At 41.4% G+C, this 16,376-nt stretch overlaps 1 long non-coding RNA gene across 4 annotated transcripts in view; it reads left to right on the forward strand.

The window, feature by feature from the left end:
- Positions 1–775: 775 nt before the first annotated feature.
- Positions 776–16,376, forward strand: part of LOC132364496 (uncharacterized) — a 75,021-nt gene continuing 59,420 nt past the window's right edge. For 3 of the 4 annotated variants that reach the window (XR_009502817.1, XR_009502818.1, XR_009502819.1), the window contains exon 1: positions 776–1,003. This is a non-coding gene — a long non-coding RNA (uncharacterized LOC132364496). Of the gene's footprint in view, positions 1,004–7,970; positions 8,242–16,376 lie in introns of those variants that run through there. The other variant, XR_009502820.1, reaches the window with a different exon arrangement.

Below are 16,376 nucleotides of genomic sequence, written 5' to 3' on the forward strand. Positions count from 1 at the left end.
CATAGCAGCTTTTCTCATTATAACCGAGAATTGGGAACAACCCAAATATCCATCAACAAGAGAATAGGTAAATAAATTCTGGCCTTTTGTACAATAGAATATTATACAATAATTTTTTTTAAATCCACAAAACAACATGAGTGAATCTCACAAATATTAAGCTGATCAAAAGAATTCAGACACAACAATGGTACACACTATATGATTGCATTTATGTGAGATTCAAGAGGAAAATGGTGTAGTTCAGTTAATAGTAATTAATCTCAAATGTACACAGAAGTAGCACTTGTAGAGTACATAAAGATAAAATTATCTCAGCTCTTTAAATAAATGGACATGATCAAAGGAATTAATTGTACTGACCATCTGAACTCAGTGCCTTATAATCTAATCATCATGTAATGAGGGAGACTGAATAGGAGCAGTGATGTTCTTAGAAACTCATAAAAAGCTTTTTGAAAAAAGCCTTCAGCAAACATTACATATCAAACCCCTGTGGTGGAATAATATTTTAAGATATCAACCACTGGGTCCCCACCTTGGCCCCAGGATTTTCCCCATGGCCCTTCCTCCCACTCAGGCTCAGTGCACTTTGCCTTGGGGTAGGAATGACCCAGCAGAGAGAAAAGAAGCCTTTGTAGTTCTAAAAGCCCAACCCACAGTGGGAACAAGAAAGAACACAGGGCACAGGATAAGATATTCCAAAGAATACGGGATGACTCACAGCCAGTTTTTCCCACCCTCAGAACTAGCTTTAAAATGTTCCCCGGGTGGATGGGAGGAGAGGACTGGAGGGAAAGTATAAAAAGCTGGGACCCTGAAGAGGTACCCTATGCCTTGCCTTCCCTGGGCTGCATCCTGGGAGTGGAAGCCAAGGGAATGATAGATACCCCAGAAAAGGTTAGAGGGATTCGGGTGCAGAAGGTGTCTCTTCTTACTTTCCAGTTGGAACCTGAGGGGTGATAAGCCACCCCAACTTATCCTGCACTGGTCAGAAGCAGAGGTAAGGAGGGGAAATGGTTATGCGGGGTGTCTAGGTCAATGGCCCACAGCAGCCTCCTAGAATTCCCTCATGCTCCCAAGCAGATAAAGGGAGATGCACCAAAGAGTGAACTCCAGAGTGAGCTGAGAGCATCAAAACGAGCCACACTTGGAGAGGCCCAGAGGTCCGCAATGGGGATGAGATACCCTCACACATGAGGAGCAGGAGAGGGAAGGCTGCACATCCAAGCAGGGGCCAGCCTAGTTAGATGGTTATCAAGAGCCAGATGGCCCTTCCCAGAGCTGTGACGTAACGTAAGCCTCCTGGAACTCAGACTCGATCTCAGTGAGAACGGGGAACCTCGAACTGACGGAGACTAAGTTTCTGCCACCAGACAGGCAAATAGGAGATGGCTGCCACCTCTGTAGGTAGGAACCAGGAAGAGATAGGAAGGTGATGTTTGTTTGTTTGTTTTTTAAATTTTATTTATTTATTTATTTATTTATGGCTGTGTTGGGTCTTCGTTTCTGTGCACGGGCTTTCTCTAGTTGCGGCAAGCGGGAGCCACTCTTCATCGCGGTGCGCGGGCCTCTCACTGTCGTGGCCTCCCTTGTTGCGGAGCACAGGCTCCAGACGCGCAGGCTCAGTAGTTGTGGCTCACGGGCCCAGTTGCTCCGCGGCATGTGGGATCTTCCCAGACCAGGGCTCGAACCCGTGTCCCCTGCATTGGCAGGCAGATTCTCAACCACTGCACCACCAGGGAAGCCCAGTTTGTTTGTTTTTTAAAAAATAACTTTAGATACAAAATTAATCAATGTTCATTCTAGAAAACTATAGTACACATAAGCAAAAAAGTAAAACATAGATCGCCTATGATCTCACTACCTAGAGATAATAGTTATTATTATATGAACCTTTCATTTTCTTTTACAGAAATAAGATTTTATTGTGCCCATCAATTTAGAAGCTTGGTGGGGGTTTTTTTGACATTGTGATATAGCACCATCTGCTTGAGTGGTCATCATTCCCCGCTCTTCCTCGTCATCATTTTCAATAATCATAGTAGTGAGCGTTACAGGTGTTCTATAATATTTTTTAAACACTTTACTAATTGGTGGGCATTCTTACTACTATAATCAACACTGTAATGAACAATTTTATGCTGAATCCTTGCTCGCATCCTTGGCTATTTCATTGTTAACCTGGGGTTTTTCCACTTCCTTTAGCTCCTTGTGCTGGAGCCGGGCACACATGGCAAAGAAAACCTGGCTGGTCATGCTAGTCACGTAATCAGCCATGCAGACTGGAACTGGTGAAACAGGTTGGGTGTACTGCTGTAAAAACCAGCCAACCCTAGTTTTGACTCTTAAAATTATTCCTGTTCCCTGGAGATTATGTCCCCAACTCAAACATCCTCTGGCATACCGAGTGAGGGAACTGCCTCGTGCATTATCTAATATTCTTAAGAGAATACACTGTCATCCTTGCCTGACAAGAGGAGCCCCTGGCAGCATGGGTTACGTTCCTATTTATACAGCATTGCTTTATACCTGCTAGTGGGTACCAAATATATTAAGTCAATGAGAGTCATTTGCACTCTGCAAATGGGATCAGGATATAAAATATTTGAAGTCCTTTTTTTGTGCAATGAATCTTCTTATATAAAATTTACAGATCAGCTTCCAAACAGAATTTTTAAATATCTGGCAGAGAAGTTTCGTAAGAACTACTCCTCTCCTGTTGGATCTTTTCTTATGCTCATATCTGGTTAAACAGGGCTCAGACAGAGGTTAGTAAAGCTCCTAAATGATTGTGCCATCCCCTGTTTGTAAGATGCCCCAGCTCCTTGGTTGCCTACACAGGATGAAGTCCCAACCCGTTAGCACAGAAGATTTCCTTGTCCTGCTGTATATGGCCCCAAACCTTCCTCTGTAGCTTTATCTCCTGCCTGTCACTCCTTTCTTAGTGAACCACTGTGGATTATAACAGTTTATATCATAAGTGGTTTAAATATCTGTCTCCCCCTTCCCATAACCTATCTCTTTAACCACAAGATCCTGTCCCTCTCCTCTGCCTACATCTAAGAACCTAGTACCTGGTATACAGTAGAAAATTCGTAAATATATCAGTATATCAGTTTGTCATAAAATAAATAGTTAACATATGATAAGAAGGGCTAGCACTTATTATGTTCCAAGAGCTTTACCTGTGTTCTCTCACTTAATCCTCACAACAACCCATCAACTTGGCACTCTTATTATCTCCATTTCATAGGTGAGGAAATGAAGGCACAGAGATTAAGAAACTCGTCCAACATTACAACAATCAATAGATGGCAAAACAGGATTTGAATCCAGGCAGTAAGGTTCCAAAAGTCCTGATTCTTCATCTATAATGAACGAAATTTATTGTAGAATAAATGGTGTTAACCATGTCACTGGGACAGAGATCACATGTGGGGAAGCAACTCAGTTTTCTTGACAGGTGCAGGGGTTCCATAGACTGACTACTTCTATTAAAATTCTGTTTTCGCTACTTAGTAGCTTGGTGAGTTTGGAAAAGTTATTTAAATTTTCTAGGCCTCTGTTTTCCCATCCACAAAATGTGGATAAAAGTGGCCCCATCCTGATGAGATTACAGTGAACATTAAATGATATAATCCTTATTAAGTACCTGGCATATCATAGGAGCTCAATAAATACTGTGTACACATAGCTATTATTTCCAGACTGCTATTTGCTGTCCTGGAGAGAATATTTCAAATGCCTTGGTAAAAAGGCCATCCACTCTCCAGTCACCTGCTTTGCACACGAGTCTGTGGGTGTATGTGTACTGATCACACAACATGAATATGAAATGACAAGGTCCCTAATCCACCTAGAAGGCCTCCCACAGTGAGTTCTGCATCAGTATTGGTGTTACAGTTTTCCAGGGTAGCACCAAACAGGCCTTCAGGGTCACACTGCCCAACAGCTCTCGGGGACCCTCTAGTTCCAACATCCCATCAGTCAAAGATTAAGGCCTCTTCCAGACCGCAGGCAGTCAGTCACAGGAACTTGGGAGTTGAGCAACACAGCTGATGGGCAGCTCCACCCATCACCCAGAAAAGAGCTCTCTCTTCAACCCATCGCTGATAAGACACCAGCACACAGCATCCACCCACAAAACTCTTCGGACTCCACCTTCCAGAGATTAAATTCTCACTGGGTTCTTCTCCCACCAGGAGGGAGCCGCGTGGGATTTGCCCATGATCTCAATCTCATAGCTACCTCTTGGTTTTTTTTGGCTGTGTAGCTTGTGGAATCGACCAGGGGGCGAACCCAGGCCCCCTGCACTGGAAGTGTGGGGCCCTAAGAACTGGGCCACCAGGGAGTTCCCCCTCCTCTTATTTCTCATGGGTCTAGGCAGCTGTGCCCTGAAAATATAGCTCTGGGTGGAGGAAATACTGTCTCCTTTCTTTCAGCACCAAAACTCCAAGTTAAAGCCAAAAGCAAACTGAACTTATGAAAAGTAAATGGAGAAATCAGCCAGCACAATTCCGCAGGGTGCTGGGAGAAAGAAAGAGGCAGAGTTAACAGCATGAAAGTCTCTCAGAGATGAGGCAGCAACTGCCCAGGACAACGAAGACAACCAATAAATGAAGAGTGCCCAGTCTGTACAAGTGGGAGCTCAGGTCCTCTGTTCCCAACTCCAGCCTAAATTCAGTCTTGAGTATTACTCAGACTAACTGGTAAAGAAAAGGTTTGAGGGACATTGCAATCTGCCTGGGATAACATGAGTCAGTGGAGGCCTATCAGGACCTGCAGTGTTTCCTCTGTCTTTTCAGAAGAATTGGTTGCTGGGAGGGGTGCAATGACTCATAGAATGTTAGTGGTAGAAGGAATCTACCCAGCCGTGTCCCCTCATTTTACCTGGAGAGGAACTAAGGGTCAGAGTGAATCCATTTGCCCAAGGTCACAAGGCATGACTGCTTGTCCATCGTTCTATTTTGTCCCCTGACACTTTCTGCCTCCTGCATTTGACTCACCCGTAGCCCTTCCATCCCACCCACTATTCATGCCTAACGTGATGCAGGGTGCGTGTCAAAGCTGTAATACCCTTGTGTGCTGCAGAGTGGGAAAGAGCATATGACAGAGTCTCATAGGAAATATCATGGTGTCTGTTTTTCTGCCCACTTGTGGAAATCATCTTCATTTTGGACCCCACACATAGAGTTAATTTTCCACGCAAAGGAGAGACCACAGATCTCCCAGACCAGAGAGAGAAACTTCCAGGGCTATGTCACCCAGGTTATCAAACAGGGCGGGGGAGGGGGGGGCAATCAAGTTGCCAAACACTTGATACAGCCATTCTTTTGCTACACATGGCTAAGGATTATCAACATTTTCTTAGCAAGAAAAGAAAGAGAATCATTATCAAAATGTTTCTAGTAGTTTATACTGAGTACTTACCATATACAGGCAGTATTACTTAATCCTCAGCAACAGCAGGAAGTTACTGTTATCTCTATTTTAAAGAAGAGGAAATTGCGGCACAAAAAGTTTAAGTAACTTGCAAATAGTAAATAATCTGACTTCAGAACCTGACTCATCATCATGCTTTTGTAAACTCTCTTGTAAAACTGTGTATATTTCTTGCTTCGTAGCCTGGGTTCAGTCATTCTCAAGTTCTGTTCTCCTTATCAAGCCCTAAAAGTACCCCTCCAGGTATTATTACTGATCAACACCTAAACCAAATCTGTTTGTAACAGTAGAGATGCTGGTGTTCAGTTAATTTGCAGTCCTCACAAAATGTTGCTTTGACAAGACTTTTTTCTGTTTGAATGTGCTACGAATGTTACATAACCAATATTAGCATGCTGGTATATTTCCTTTCTGCCATTTTCCTTTTTATTTAACATGTGTGGAGGAAGAAAAAGTTTCTCCTCTACCCTCTTATGTTTAGTGTCTGGGGCTCTGCAAATTAAAAGGACAGATTAACAGGAAAATAAAACAGAGTTTATTTATGTGTGCAATGCTCATACACGCTGGAGAACCCAGTAGTGAGTGACTCCGAGGGGTGGTTAGAATTTGGGGCAAATATACCATTTTAACAAAGGGTGATAAATTTGTAGGGAAGTGCAAGACAAAGGAAAAGGGGGTGGGGCTCCTGGCAGTGGTAAATTGTAAGAAAGTAAATATATGGGGAAACTAATGGAAGATAAGTTATTTCAGTAAGATTTGTTTGTGCAGACCCATCTCAGGGCCGACTTTCTGTCTCCGGTGATAATGGTTGTTCTCCTCCTGGTCCAGGAGCGAGGAGGGGGAACATCTTCACAAAGCAAAATTTATATCCTGCTTTTAGGCAAATAAAGGAAGGGCAGAGAGCTCTTTCTGTATTGCTGCTTTTTATTGCCTTCGGCTCATAGCAATACTATGCTAAAGTGGCATATTGTGGGGTGGCATATCCTGATCCTCTTCACATGATAAAAACTTCAGGGCACATTCAATTTCTTAACTGCTTCGTCCCCCCTCATTATATAATATATTGTTTTGTGTGGCTATGTAGTCTTTATTTATTTATTTTTTATAAATTTATTTATTTATTTATTTTTGGCTGTGTTGGGTCTTCGTTTCTGTGAGGGCTTTCGCTAGTTGCGACGAGCGGGGGCCACTCTTCATCGCGGTGCGCGGGCCTCTCACTGTCGCGGCCTCTCTTGTTGCGGAGCACAGGCTCCAAACGCGCAGGCTCAGTAATTGTGGCTCACGGGCCTAGCTGCTCTGCAGCATGTGGGATCTTCCCAGACCAGGGCTCGAACCCGTGTCCCCTGCAGTAGCAGGCAGATTCTCAACCACTGCGCCACCAGGGAAGCCCAACTATGTAGTCTTTATAACTACCAGTTTTCAATGAATAAATAACATTTCATTGGGTAGATCTATCATTATTTGCTCATAACGATAAATAAATAGGACACATAAGGCCCTACTATGAGATATTTGGGTTGTTCCCAAATTCCTCATGATATCAATAACTGCAGCACACTTCATCTTTTCTATACTTACCAGATATATTTTATTCTAGGTTAGCAGAGTTTTAATTCTCTTAATGAAGCTCAAAGCATGGTTTATTTCTTTGTGAGTTTAGATAGGAAGAGTTTAAGAAAACATAGATTGGCCATGAGCCAATCCAGAGTCTCAGCCAGTTCAGTGAACACCATGAAAAATCAGTAGCAACAAGCACCTGCATAAATCAGTAGCAACAAGAGGAGACAGTTGTCACATCAACCAAGAGAATATGTACAAGTGATTTAGGAAGGTTAGAGACATCACCAGGGCTCAGTGTCCCAGCTGGAGAGACAGCTCTCATATCACAGTGAACACTGGCTACCCATCTACACTGGAACAGTTCTTCTAACATGACAAGTTAATCATGATTCCCAGATCACTTGGGGGCATTCTCAGTTCTTTGCAATAACCACAGTGCACAGTGTGCGCGCACACACACACACACACACAATCTAGAAATGTCCATTTTCCTGCTCATTCACGTAGCAAAGGTGGGAGACCTTGGGATTAGGAGGTAGGAAGACCTTGATTAGGATCTTGGTCTCAACCCTTCCCACCAGGTTGACTGTTATCCAACGTGACTATTTCCCAGTCTTCTCACACGTGAAATGGGAATTACATTTAAGGGAGTAATTAAATGGATTTTTAAAAAAGTACTTTAAAAACCACAAAACTGTACATAAATGTTATCTCTTATGTATTTTTAGGGCATTTAGAAATGCTGGCTTTGGGGACTTCCCTGGTGGTCCAGTGGTTAAGACTCTGTGCTTCCACTGCAAGGGGCATGGGTTCGATCCCAGGTTGGGGAACTAAGACCTTGCATGCCCTACAGTGTGGCCAAAAAAAAAAATGCTGGCTTTATTATATAATTAATACCCATCTTAGGGGCTGAGGGTAGAAGTGATTACATAGTCACAGTCTGGTATTTTATACTTCCTTAACAGGGTACTTAACAGTCGTGTTCAGAATCTGAGCTACATGCCTCCATGGGCCTAAACTGCTTTCCTGATGCTCGGCACCCAGAAGACCCCCACCTACTTCCTTGCCTTCTTTTGGGGAGGTGGGAGTACATTTTGCTCAATTACTTATCTATTGGACCCTTGGGATCCCTGTAGACATTTGAGTTTTTGAACCCCCATTCTGAGAAGTCGTGATCAAACTTTGGCAATCTCTCTCACCTCCTTGCCCATATGCATGATAAATTCAGTTGTCAAATTCTCTGGTTCTTTTCTTTCAGTTGAGTGTCTCTGCCCTAGTCCTCCCACTGCTGTCCTAATCTGTCCACATTACATTACCTCTTGCTTGTCTAATGTGATCATCTAATTGGCCTCCCTACTTCTAGTTTTTCCTCATTTCGATCCATCTTACACATCACTGCCAGAGATTGATTATATCCCTAAAATAATGTTGCTTTTTGCCTCAAAATAAGCTACTGTCTCCAAATTGCTTGAAAAATTAAGTACAAACTATTCTAACATGATATTCAAGGCCCTCTACAGAATGTCCATGTGTCAGAGATTGTCAATTTGTCCTCTCCCTCCTTCTTAATAAGAGACAATCTTTTCCTACTGAATATTAGCCAGACACAGGGCTGTTCTGAATAAAGACTACATTTCCCAGCCTCCCTTTTAGTTAGGGAGCCATGTGACTTAATTCTGCCAATTAGATGTAAGATGTGATGTGTGCAACCTCTGGGAAGTACCTTAGGGAAAAGACCCATACCTTTTTTGCCCTCCCCTTCTTCCTTCCTGCTGGCTGGGATGCAGAAGTGGTGGCTGAAACTCAAGTAGCCATCTTAAACCATGGATGGAAGCCACATGCTGAGGAAGACAGAGCCTGGTTCCCTGACCCCATGGAGCACCACATCAGTCCTGAATTGACTATCTTGGGGCTTGTTTTATATAGGAAACAAATAAACTTCTATCTTGGTTGTTGTATTTTATTATACTTTCCCAAATATTCATTTTTAACAGTTTTATTTTGGTATAATTGATATACAAAAACTGCACGTATTTAATGTATACAGCTTAATGAATTTAATGTATACAATTTAATAAATTGTATACAATTTAATACGCATACACTTGTGAAACACTTGTTGCAGTCAAGGTAATAGACATACCATCTCCAATAGTTTCCTTGTACCTCTTTGTTGTTGTTATTGTTGTTGTCATTGTAAGAACACAACATGAAATCCATCCTCAACACATTTTTAAGTGCACAATACAGTATTCTTAACTATAGGCACAATGCTTTTCAGTAGATTGCTATAACTTATTCACCTTCCATAACTGAAACTTTATACTTATTGAACAACTCCCCATTTTCCCCTTCCCCAACCCCTGGCAACCACCATTTTATTCTCTACTTCTATGAATTTGATTATTTTAGATGCCTCTTATAAGTGGGATCATACAGTGTTTGTCCTTCTGGCTTTTATCACTTAGCATAATATCCTCCGGGTTCATTTATGTTGTCACATATAATAGGATTTCCTTCTTTTGTTTTTCAAGGCTAAATAGTATTCCATTGCATGAACATACCATATTTTCTTTATCCATTCATTTGTTGATGGACGTTTCGGTTATTTCTGTATCTCAGCTATTGTGAATAGTGCTGCAATGGACATGGGAGTGCATATACCTCTTTGAGATCCTGATTTCAACTCCTTTGGATATATATCCAGAAATGGTATTGGGGTCCAAATATGCATTTTAATAAAAGACTTATTGAGATATAATTCACATACCATAATTTTCACTTTTTAAAGGTGCCATCTTCTCCTGTAATTGTCCCCTCTCCTTTGGACCCATAACTTTTTTGTTGTTTATTTGTTATGGTTCTTATTTTATAATTATTACACCCTTGTCACATCTCTTCTACTCATATCCTATAGTACCTGGCATTTTTAGTAGCTCAATTGTTTGTTAACTTAAGACTTTGTATGCTACTTGTGAACTTATGAAAACACTGGTTAAGTTCAAATTCCAAGATGAACAAAAATCAAATATATTTGAGAAACCTATACATACCTTGACGTATTCCTAGAGAATGGGTATTTTATTCAAGGCAACACATTGAATTTAAAGAAGTTTAGCAATGTTAACACAATATAGTTCAAAACAGGATCTTAATTAATAAATTTGTCAATTGTTCTTTCATTATGCAGATTTTAGTCAGGGTCCTGCCACAGAGAAAAATGGGCACGTCTTATGGTTAATAAATCTTATCAATCCCATTTTGCAGATGAGGAAAATAAAGCCCGGAATAAAAAAAGTGTTATTTCAGGAAATGGTATCTCATTATTTGCTATTATCTAAAGACTTTAATCATAAACAGTTTCCTGCCGCTCTGAGAATATTACTTCCCCTACATCAATCAGCACTTCTCAAAATATTAGCTATAGAAGACTATAGATGCTTAATCAGCATATGGATTCTGGGGCTCCACCCTATTCCTATGAATTAGAATCTCTGGGGATGGGGCTCTGGAATCTGCATTTTTAATAAGCTCCTCAGAAGATTTTTTATGTACATCGGGGTTTGAGAACCTCAACTCTGCATAATTAATAATACATTACACCAAATATCTCAGCCCTGGTTGAGCAGCAGAAGCCCCATGGAACTTGAATTATCTTATTTCTGGGCTCCAGTCCCAGATATTCTGAGTCAGCCAGCTTTGAATCCTACTCCATTCTGCTCTCATTTCACCAAGGCTCAACTATCCAGAGGTTTGGAATCATTGTTTTGCGGACAATGCATTTAGATGAAAAATCAATCATCTATAAGATCATCTAGGGCACTGAATAGCATCTGGAAATAGATTAAATTCCTTTATGTTCTTCATACTAAGCCATCCCTGCTATGGAAGAAAGTTGGAATACTACATATATATATATAGAGAGAGAGAGAGATATACATATATATATAGACATACATATATACAGATAGAGAGATTTTCAACAATAGTGTCAACTTCCTTTTTTTTAACCAGAAAAACCTGTTAATTAGGAAAAACTAAGCTTTACTTAGCTTTATTGTAATAAGAGAGAACATCACCTTGACAGACAAGACTGTGTCTCAAAAGGGGAAACTCAAGGGGGGGATATTTAGAGGATTTTAAGAGGGATAAATGACTTGGGGATAAAAGCCTTGGAAGGCAGGAAACGGATTGGGCAGAGTTTACAACACAATAGCTTTGGGTTGTTGGGCACAGGCAGGACAGGGTCTTAAAGAGTCTTGATGGGCGAGTTGTTAACGCTTGGTAAGTAAGTCATTTTCACTGGCTCCCAGTCTTCTTTTCCAGGAGCAAATACTTCCTGGAGCAAGCAGGTAAATTATTTGGTCTGGTCCCAGGATCGCTGAACACAGGAGGAGAGTGTGTTTGTTTCCACTCTAATTGAAATGAAAATATTTACACTGAAGCCTCAATTGTCCCTAAAAACCCACTTTCCAGAATTTTACATTCTGTGATCACTGTGGTAGAAATCCATCAATTAACATTTGTACTTTGTTTCACAGTTTACAGAAAGCGTTCCCACGCGTGGTGTCTTTTGATACAATAACTTGTGAAGTAGTTAAGCCAGGTCATTTAATATTCCCATTTTACAGATAAGGAAATGAGAACTCAGGGAAGTTATGTAATTTATCCTAAAAGTAAAGTGCTTTAGCTAGGAACTAAACCCTGCTATTCAGACTCCAAAATCCATACTCCTCAAGAGCACCGCAAACAGGTTTTACAACGTTACACTGGAGGCTTTAAAAAAAAAAAAAAAGAAAGAAAGAAAAAAAGTGCTGAGGAATCTGGAGTTAGCCCTTGAAGTTTGTTTAATGTAATTTGATTATAAGAATACTGGAAGGACCTCATTATAACTTGGCCACAACTCTAAACTTCCAGAATCATGGACCCTAGAGAAGGAGCTATAACTGGTCAACAGCAGAGCACTAATTAGCCAAGTATACATCAACTGAGAAATAGGAAAAAAAAAAAAAAATGATGGCTTCCTGAGTGCAAAAACCACTGCATAGCACTTTTGTCCCGGTTGCTATTAGCTCCTTAAAGCAGACAACCTAGAAGCAAGTTCTGTGGGTTCCAAATTATAAATTCTTGGAGTGAAATGTGTTTTTCAAGGACACAAAGCCCCACAAGCCTGACCAGGAAGTTACACAGTTTTCAAGTGGAAACTTACTGGTGGGACTTAATGAGCCATGTCACTTCCATTAATGAAATGAAATATACCACATTTTCCAATGTCCCTTTAATTTGCAGATTCATCTTTATCAGATAAACAAATATCACAATCCCCTCTGCACTAGAAAAGCACACTCTATGATGATCTGGAAAAAAAAAAAAATCACAAAGTCAAATAAGGAAATAAATCCCAGATATGGTAGTTCATTATATGAACTATCTCTTGGAAAGTGAATGTCCAAATAGCTTAAGTAATTATCTATGGCTGCTTGAAGAGTGGAAGAAATCAATTGTCCCATGTGCTTTTCTCAGGCAGGGCCCATACTCTAAACCGGGGGCTCTCAACACTCACTGTACCTTGTAATCATCCGGGGAGCTTTGAAAATTCCTGATTTTCAAGCCTCACTCCAGACCACATGAGTTTTTTAATTTCCCCAGGTGATTCCAAAGTGCAGCCAGAATTTAGAAACAGTGCTCAACACCAGTGGTTCTCAGAATATGGTCCCCAGATCAGCAGCAGCGTCTGGGAACCTGTTAGGCATGCAAATTCTCCTACCCCACCCCTGACTCTCTGAAACAGAAATTCTGGGTGCGGGCGGGACCTAGCGATCCACGTTGTCACATGCCTCCGGGTGATTCTGGTATAAGCTACAGCACTATTCAGAAACACTGTTCTAAATGTCAGGGCTGCATCCCTCTACCTGCAGCTTAAGGGAACACAAGCCTGACCTGCCCCAAACACTGCTTGAGACCTGCGGCTTTTGTCTAAAGACAGAAGCCACTGTTGACACAACACCCAGGCCTCTGGGTGAACTGTTTAAACTGTGAAGTACCATGTAAGTGAAAACCGTGGGGCTTTACGGTAGAAGGGAACAACAAGTCCCAGGGCTCAACTCCAGGGCTGGTCCCATGAGGCAGGCTGGTCTCACACAGAGCGTCTACCTAGGACCACAGTCAATAACCCATGGCCAACATTTGGGGATTTCCTCCCAGGATGCATTACACCTTCTTCTGACTGCCAAGATTTTTGTTCAGGGATTCACCTCTTCCCCTTTTAGTCCCTGAGTGGAGTCTCACTTCTCAGGAACCAGGCCAGTCACCTAAAGGCGTTGGCACTGAGGACCCTGGCCCCGCCCTCCTCTCCACTCCATCTCCTCCCATCCTCCTGGCCACACGAGCACCACCCTGGAGGATCATTCAGTTCTTCTGCCACGCACTTCCTGAACTTCATTTCCAATGATCTTTCCCTAGACTCCAGCTCACCCATCCCTGCGCACAAATCTTTTAAATTCAGTGATTCAAGCGTCCCATCTCTGGCCCTCAGCCTCCTCTCCTTCCAGTGCCTTTGCTTGAATGCTCTTGTTGACTTCCACCTGCCTTTCTCATTCTCTTCCTCTTTTGTTCCTCCTGAGACAATGAATGCCCCTCCCTCAAGGTCAGGGAATAAAACATGCACATGTTTCACATCTCCAAACACACTTTCTGTCACTGCTATTTGAATTTCACCATTTTCCTCAAATCTCTGCCACTCTAATATGGTGGAAGAAGTCCCTTCTGCTTTCAAAGGCAAATCTCTAAATGCATTCTGGTCCCTCCCTCCACCCCTTTTCTAAGAAATTTCATGTTACTCAGCATCTGCCCTTATTTTTTTCTACTTTTTCAATCTTATTCTCAAAACTGGATCCTTCCTGTCATCTGTCAAACATGTAGCAATCACTCCTGACTGAAGTCTTCCCTGTAAGAAGATACATGCAGGCACTGTTCTATTCCCACCCTTCTTGCTCATTCTTCCCTCAGGAGTTGTCCACATTTCCTCTCTTGATGGGTTCATCATTTGTTCCTTAGCCCTTCTGGTCTGGTTTCTGTCCCCCACACTAATGTTTCCTGTGAACTCAGCTCCATGTGGTTAAACCCTGTGGCTGCTCTTCAGTCCTCGTTGTTCTTGACTCCTTACAAGCATTTCACACCATTGACCACTCCCTTCCTCTCCTCCTTCCTTATTATCTCCACCAGTTAATCCCCCCTAGAAGATAAACTTCATGAAAACACAGGCCTTGTCTGTTTTGTACCTGCTGTATCTACATCCTAGAACAGTTTTGGCACATAGTAGGTGCTCATTTAATATTTATTCGATGAACAAATGAAAAGATTGCATAAATTTTCATCTCATTATAGTACAGGAAGGAAAGTACAACTAGAAAAGAACATATTATGGGGAGTGGGGTCTACCCTCATATTAGGTCCGGAAGTCTTCTGGTTTCCATGAAGAAGCCACACTCTCACACTCTCTACCTCTCCTACCTCCCTTCCCAATCTCCTTTGCCAGATGCATTCCCCTTCTCTCACCCTGAAGTTGTGTCATTCTTCAGGAATTGTTCCTGGACCCTATTTTCTTCTCACCTTACATCCCCTACCCAGGTAACGTCAGCAGTGTCATTTACCATCTACATACCCATACCACCTTCAGTTAGATGTCCTCAGCCTGGTCCTCTCTTCTGAGCTCCAGACCAGTATATCCAGTATATCCCTTCCTGCTCAACATCTCCACCTGCATGACCTATAAGCACCTCAAATGCAACATGTCCAAAATTAAGCAGACAAACTAGTGCTTCCGCATTCCCCATATCTGCTTATTTTCCATTGCTCTCTGTCTCAGCAAGTGACATCACCTCCTGCCTAGTTACTCATGCTTCCTTCTCCCTTAATTCTCCTTCCCAGAATCAAGGATAATGATATTAGACATTGTTATAATAAATGGGATTCTGTCTCTCTTAGACCCTTCATTCTTTTATCCCCTTATCTACTAGATGCAGGTAAATCCCAATTATAGTACACACACACAACTTTCCTTTACAAACTTGCTTTATCTGGAGTTATTAAGTGTCTCTTTTTCTGTTTGTTCATTTCATTTGTTTACTAGCTAGGTCTTCCCACACCTCTTCCCATACCTCAAATAGCTCTGTAAGACATTTCTCAGTACAATGCCCCACTTTGTCAAACTTGATACATAGTCCGTCCATCCAATCCATTTTCCTCCCAGGGATATTTCTTTCAGAGTCCTCTCTTCTCTCTTTCTCTTCTCTCCCTGTTCCCCTGTTTCCTGGACCCCATGTCTTCTTCTTTTCTTGGTTTACTCTCTCATTCTAATGAAGCATTTCCTTTAGTAGCTTCTGAGAAGCATCAAAAGTAAATTTTTGAGACAACATGTCTGAAATGTCCTTAGTTTATCCTCATATTAAGATACTAATTTGCGTGAGTATAGAATTCCTGGTTGAAAATAATTTTCCATCAAAATTTTGAACTTGCTTTATTGTCTTTTATTTTTAAATGCTGTGATTGAGACATCTGATGTCATTCTGACCTCCAATTCTTATATGTGACATGCTTTCTCTCTGGAAGATTTAGAGTGCCTCTATTTAGCATTGAAGACCCTTAATTTTGTGATGGGCCTTGATACATAGCTCTTTTTCATTCAGTCCTTAGACCTTTACAATCTGAAAACTCATGTCCTTCAGTTCTGATAAGTTTTCTTATATTATTATTAGTTTTTAATATATAATTTCCTTTCCAGTATTTTCTTTTTCTATTCTCTCTTTCTGGATTTAAAGTTTTATTCTGTTTTTTTGTATCCTCTCTTTTTCCTCTAACTTTTGGCTTCATATTTAATTTTGATTTTTCCCTTTCATACCAGAGGCTTTCCTTAAAAGGCTGTCATCCTTGGATATTGTAATTCAGCTTAAGCTACACTGTGTGTTTGAATGGAGCTTGTTGGTTGGTGGGCTTTACTGTGGGGCAATTGTATGGCCATCTGGCTTTTTCACAGCGACCCTAAAAAAGGCAATTTCTGGATATCTTTATTCTGTGATGGTTCAGTTTCTCCAGAGAAGATCCTCTGATCTCCAGGTTGGTGGTATTTATAAGCTTCCCTTGACTTCCTGGAGTACAGGGCTGGGAACTTCCAAGGTCTCACTTTTCAGTTAGCAGACTTTCACTTAATCCCTCACTTTCCCCAAATCTGCATCTTTGTTCTTGAATACAGTATCCTTCTGGTTCAACTTCTTCATAGGCTCTTTCTCATGTACCTCTGAGCTTGACGGAGTGATAATATGTAAAGATCATTAAAATGAATTTATCTAGGCAGAAATTTTGGAATCTGACCT

This window comes from Balaenoptera ricei, chromosome 4 (assembly GCF_028023285.1).
Source record: "Balaenoptera ricei isolate mBalRic1 chromosome 4, mBalRic1.hap2, whole genome shotgun sequence".
Lineage (NCBI taxonomy): Eukaryota > Metazoa > Chordata > Mammalia > Artiodactyla > Balaenopteridae > Balaenoptera > Balaenoptera ricei.